The following is a 5,783-nucleotide window of genomic DNA, read 5'->3' as shown; positions in this document are numbered from 1 at the left end:
GTGTGTGTGTATTTTTTTAATGTTTATTTATTTTTGAGAGAGAGAGAGGAGAAAGGCCAGAGAGAGAGGGAGACACAGAATCCAAAGCAGGCTCCAGGCTCCGAACTGTCAGCACAGAGCCTGACACGGGACTCGAACTCATGAGCCACCAGATCATGACCTGAGTCAAAGTCAGACGCTTAACTGACTGAGCCACCCAGGTGCCCCAGTAGTTTTTATTTTTAAAAACTAAAATCTAATCACCTTTCTTGTAGCCTTTAAAATCACTTTCTTCACTAAATATAGAATCTTAAAACACAAACTGACTTAACTCTTTAGGTCCTTTTTTGTTGAACCTATTTTTCAGTCACCTCAATCTATGTAAATTTCAAACCACTGGCTAATGAAATTCTGAACACTCTTAACATGAATATGATTTTTCTTATTATTTTTAGATCTCTGATAATTATTGTCAGAATAAGTAAATGTTTATATTAGAATAGAAAAAGTCTCAAATCAACAATCTAAGCTTCCACCACAAGGAAATAGAAAAAGAAGGAAATAGAAAAAGTTTTGGTTTTTTGAAAAGATAAAATTGTTAAACTTCTAGCAAGATTGACAAATATAAAAGGGAGATGAAGTTTTCAAATATCAAGAATAAAAGAGGAATTCTAACTACAGAACCTACAAACATTAAAAGGAAATTAAGTGAACAATACAAACAAGCCTATATGTAGAAAGTCAACAACTTACACAAAATTGCCAAATTCCTTGAAAACCACAAACACAAAACTCACCCAAGATGAAATAGATCATTTAAGTAGTCTTACATTAAATAGACTGAATATGTAGTTAAAAAGTTGCCAAAAATGGAAATCTCCAGACACAATTGTCTTCACTGGTAAATATACCAAACATTTAAAGATGAAATAATGTGTAGAATCTAGTCAAGTTCATGGAAACAGAGAATAAGAATTATGGTAGCCACAGGCTGGGAGGAGAGGGAGATGGAGAGATGTTGGTCAAGGGGTACAAACTTTCAGTTATGCAAGAGGAATACGTTCAGGAGATCTAATGTACAGCAATATGACTACAGCTAATAAAACTGTACTGTGTACTTAAAATTTGCTATGAGAGTAAATTTTAAGTGTTCTCACAAGTAGGAAGAAAAAGAAAGAAAGAAAAGAAAGAATGAAAGAAAGAAAATGGTAATTATGTGAGATGATAGATATGTTAGTTAACTTGATTGTGATGATTATTTTACAATGTATATGTATACTCAGAGCTGGGATGGGGGAGATGAAATAACACCAATTCAATACAAACTCTCCCAGAAAACAAAAGTGGAGGGAATGCTTCCCAGCTCATATAAGGCCAATATCAAAGTCAAACAAAGACAGTAAAAAAGAAAACTACAGTCCAATTTTCCTTATGAACATAACACAAGTTTTCAACAAAATATATCCATTAATATATAAAAAGAAAGATATACTACAACCAGGTATACTTTATACTGTAAGCGCAAAGCTGGCTCAATATATGAAAATCAATCAGTGTAATCTATCATTTTGACAGGCTAAAGAAAAACCATATGCTCAAATCAGTTGATGCAGAAAATCATTTGACTAAATCCAACATCCATTCATAATAAAACTCCCAGCAAACTAGAATTAAAAGGAAATTTCCTCAATCTGATAAAAAAACCACAAAATTACTAATGCTAACAGCACACTTAATGGCTGGAGTCTTAATGGTTTTCCCCCTAAAATTAAGACCCAGGTAAAAGTCTCCACTTTCCCTAAAACAATTTATATAGTACTATAAGTCCTGACCATTTCAATAATGCAAGAAAACAAAACAAAACAAAATTGGAAGATTGGAAAGGAAGAACAAAACCTATCCTTATTTGTAGATTGCAGGATTCTCTACATAGAAAATCCCAAGGAGTCTACCAAAAATTCCAGAAGTATCAAGTGAGTTTAGTAAGATCACTGAATACAAAGTAAACACATAAATATCAATCATACTTCTACATATTAGCAAAAAAAAAATTGGAAATGAAAATTAGAAATGTGGTACTATTTAAAATTGCTCTAAAAAATTAAAACAAGTTTAACAAAACATGTGCAGGATGTATATGGCAAATAATTCAAAATGCTGATTAAAATATCAAAGGCCTAAATAAATCGAGAGTCATGCCATGTTCATAGATTGGAAGACTCACTATAGCTCAGGCTCCCAGGATTTTGGAGTAAAGTATGCCTTTACTTCAATGATAACTATCCTCCATTTGAAAACCAGCTTCTGATTTGCTACTGGGCTACTGGGTTCCCCATAGAGACTAAACTCCCTAAACATGGGATAGCAAGTGACTATGTGACTCAAAATATCTATCATGAGCATGATAATCTATTTCACTGAATCAAAGTATTGGATGTATGAAAGACTATTCCTTTGTTAAATGTAAGGGTAATTACAAGACCAGAAGATACAAGCAAACTGTATAAGCAAGTGGTGCACACTCACATGGTACTAACTCCTACTACCTTAACACCTGATCCTTCATGCTCCTTAGAGCCCCATGGGAAGTCCACTATAAACATTTGACATTTCCAGAGGAGGAAAAACACCCTCCTTGGGTTATAGATGTGTCTGCAAGGTGTGGTGATATCATCTGGAAGTGAATGGCTGCTGCATTACAGCCCCGCTCAGAGTTAACCCTGAAAGACTCTGGTAAAGAAAAATTCTCCCTATGGACAGAGTTTTGAGAGGTATATTTGATTTTTCATTTTGTATGGAAGGAGACATTTGTTATTTTTTTTATTTGAAACACTTCACGAATTTGCTTGTCATCCTTGCTCAGAGGCCATGCTAATTTTCTCTGTATCGTTCCAATTTTAGTATATCTGCTGCTGCAGCTAGCACAGAAGGAGACATGTTAAGAGTCATATTGATTCATGACCAATGGCTCAGTGAGTTGATTGGTATTCCAGGGCTAAGAAGAAATATAACTGGAAAATTAACAAGGAGCTCTGGAGGAGAGACTATGTGGATGCGCTTCTAAGAATTGCACAGCGTAGGGGAATGTTAATTCTCATTAGGGGATAAGACATGAGAGGGTGGAAAGCAAATGAAGTTTGGATGTTTATACCTTTGGCTCCTTATGCTGAGACTTGAGTTGGCCACAATGTTCCTATTAGTAAGGTCACAGCTCCCTTAGGTGCACTCTTTTCTGCCAGGTTGTAGTTAATACTTCCTGCCTCCATAGCAGTTCTTGTGGTGATAATGGCTCCCTACTGTCACTAGTCACAGGTGATTCATCAACCCTGCCCGTGTTTTTTATTAGATCTCCTTAAGTATGCCATTGTTTCTTAATTGACCACAGCAACCCTGATCATAAACTACACAGGAGTGGAAATTTTTATTGCCTATTATCCCAGTATCTAAAATGATGTCTGTCACACTGCAGGTTTTCCATAAATGTTTGTTGAGTGAATATGTGTTTTGTCCACTTTCCTTCCATTAAAACATGAATAGCAATTTCTTAAACATCATTAATAATCAGTTTTCAAAAATGCATGATATCTGGTATTAAAATAGATGTGAGGAAACAGTGTAAACTGTTATAACCTTTCTGAATACTATTTGCATTTATCAAATATTTAACAGGTACACATTTTAACTGGGTAAGTCTATCATTTGGACATTTGTGCCAAAGAAATAATCACATATATATACAAAAGATGTAGGGACAATGATGTTTGCTATGTATTATTTATAATAGTGAAACTTGGAGACAAGCTGAACATCAATCACAAAGATTGATTGAATAAACCTGATACGCCCTTACAATACAGAAAAGAATGATAGTTCTACAAAGCCTGACCAAATAACCAGATCAGAAGATAACTTTAAGTGTAAAAACAAGTTGTAAATAAATAGTAACCATTTCCTTTGAAAAATGCATTGTTAGCTTTAGCATAAAGTCTAGAGCTAAGCTTCAGTTCATATTGGTTTTATTTGGAAAATGAGATGGAAAGAAGGGAGCTTCCATTAGCCCATCATCATGTTATGCCCAGAATTCGTGATCCCCAAAGACCACTAGGGAGCCGAGTCCGATGCAAAAGCAAAGAGCCTTTATTCGAGCTAGCTCGAGCTCAATCCCCTACCTGCACCGACGCAGCGGTGAGATACCAGGGAAAGAGAGCGAGTTTCAAAAGGACAAAGGTTTTATTGGGGCCTGGGGGCAGTTGGTGAGGTAATGGCTATGGCCTCAGCCGATTGGCTGGGGAAGGGTCCTGGGGAAGGGTCCGAGTCCTGTTAGGCAGGTGAGGGGGGGGTTACTCAAGGGGAGGAGGTGTGGTCAAGGTGAAGGACACAGAACAAGATGGAGTCGGCTGGCGTAGGCCCGCCCTTTCATTCCCCCCTTGTCATGTAGCTTAGGGACCCAATCATGGGACCGGCTGCATTTATGGTGACAAGGGGAACAGAGTTTGGAGGTTTACGCAAAGTTCTGGGAACCAAGTGTCCCTGGGGTGGCTCTGGGAAGTCTGATTAAGTATTGTCCCCAAGCTGGTGTCTATGATCTGCCAGGTGATGTTTTGGGGGGCGTGGGGACTCCCGGCAGCATGAGCAATGACAAGCAGAGTTAACAGAGTTACCAATATTAGGTAGGTCAAATGCGCTGTAGCTTGAGCTTGAGCAGGTTGTGTTGGTCCCGACTGATGGCCCATCGCGTGACAACGTCCTTCCGGATCGAGGAGGGGTCCGCTGGCTGAGCGTGGGTGTGATGGACCCAGGTCGCGATGCCGTCTACCTTGAGAGCGGTGGGGGTTGTCAACACCACGATGTAGGGTCCCTTCCAGCGCGGCTCGAGAGTCTCTCGGTGGTGCCTCTTGACGTAGACCCAGTCTCCCGGCCTGTACTGATGAGGTGTCGGTATCAGGCCAGCCTCGTAGATGGCACGGAGGCGCGGCCAAATGTCCTTGTGCGCCCTCTGAGTAAGATGTCTTCTAGTAGCTTCTTAGCCACCGTCTGAGCCGTTTCATGCTTGGTTGGGTATGCCTCCACCCAGCCAGAGAAGGTGTCTGTAAATACCAGGTCCTCGTGTAGTGCCCCGTCGAAGATGGTGGGTGAATTTTTGAATCCCTGAGGTAGCCGTGTCCAGGTGAGTTGCCCACTGTAGCCCTCCTCCGGATCATGCCCCTCGAAGGCGAACAAGGGTTGGCTCTGGGGTGCCAACGGCAGACTGAAGAAGGCGTCCTTTAAATCTAGTACAGTATACCAGACCCTGGAGGGCGCCAAGGAGCTCAAGAGAGTATATGGGTTGGGAACAGTTGGGTGTATGTCCACGACCCTCTTATTTACTTCCCGGAAGTCTTGTACCGGTCGGTAGTCATTTGTGTGAGGCTTTTTGACCGGCAGTAAGGGGGTGTTCCAGGCAGACTGGCAAGGAACTAGTACCCCTAGGCTTCGTAGTCTCCGGATGTGTGGCTGGATCCCCTTCCAGGCCTCCTGAGACATGGGGTATTGTTTGATCCTTACCGGACTCTCTCCTGGCTTGAGCTCTACCAGGACTGGGGTCCTGTGAGCGGCTAGTCCCATCCCCCCTGTCTCTGCCCAAACCGAGGGGAATTCTCGTAGCCATCTGTCTATATTATTCTCTCTCGGGAGCGCCTCCTGGTGGAGGAGGTATTCATCCTCCAGTTTCATGGTCAGGACCTGGATGGGGTGGCCCTTGCCATCGGTGACCTGAGGCCCCCCTTGTCTGAAAGTTATCTGAGCTCCAATCTTGGTCAGTAAGT

The 5,783-nt window shown here is 40.9% G+C and overlaps 1 non-coding gene across 1 annotated transcript; it reads right to left on the bottom strand.

Moving 5' to 3' along the window:
* Positions 1–2,797: 2,797 nt before the first annotated feature.
* LOC112868754 (U6 spliceosomal RNA) lies at positions 2,798–2,904 on the bottom strand. The gene has a single exon (XR_015243612.1). It is a non-coding gene; the product is annotated as a U6 spliceosomal RNA (small nuclear RNA).
* Between the last annotated feature and the right edge of the window lie 2,879 nt (positions 2,905–5,783).

Source organism: Puma concolor, chromosome D4 (assembly GCF_028749965.1).
Source record: "Puma concolor isolate L17-30 chromosome D4, mPumCon1.1.hap2, whole genome shotgun sequence".
Lineage (NCBI taxonomy): Eukaryota > Metazoa > Chordata > Mammalia > Carnivora > Felidae > Puma > Puma concolor.
This window is presented reverse-complemented; position numbering and strand designations above follow the sequence as displayed.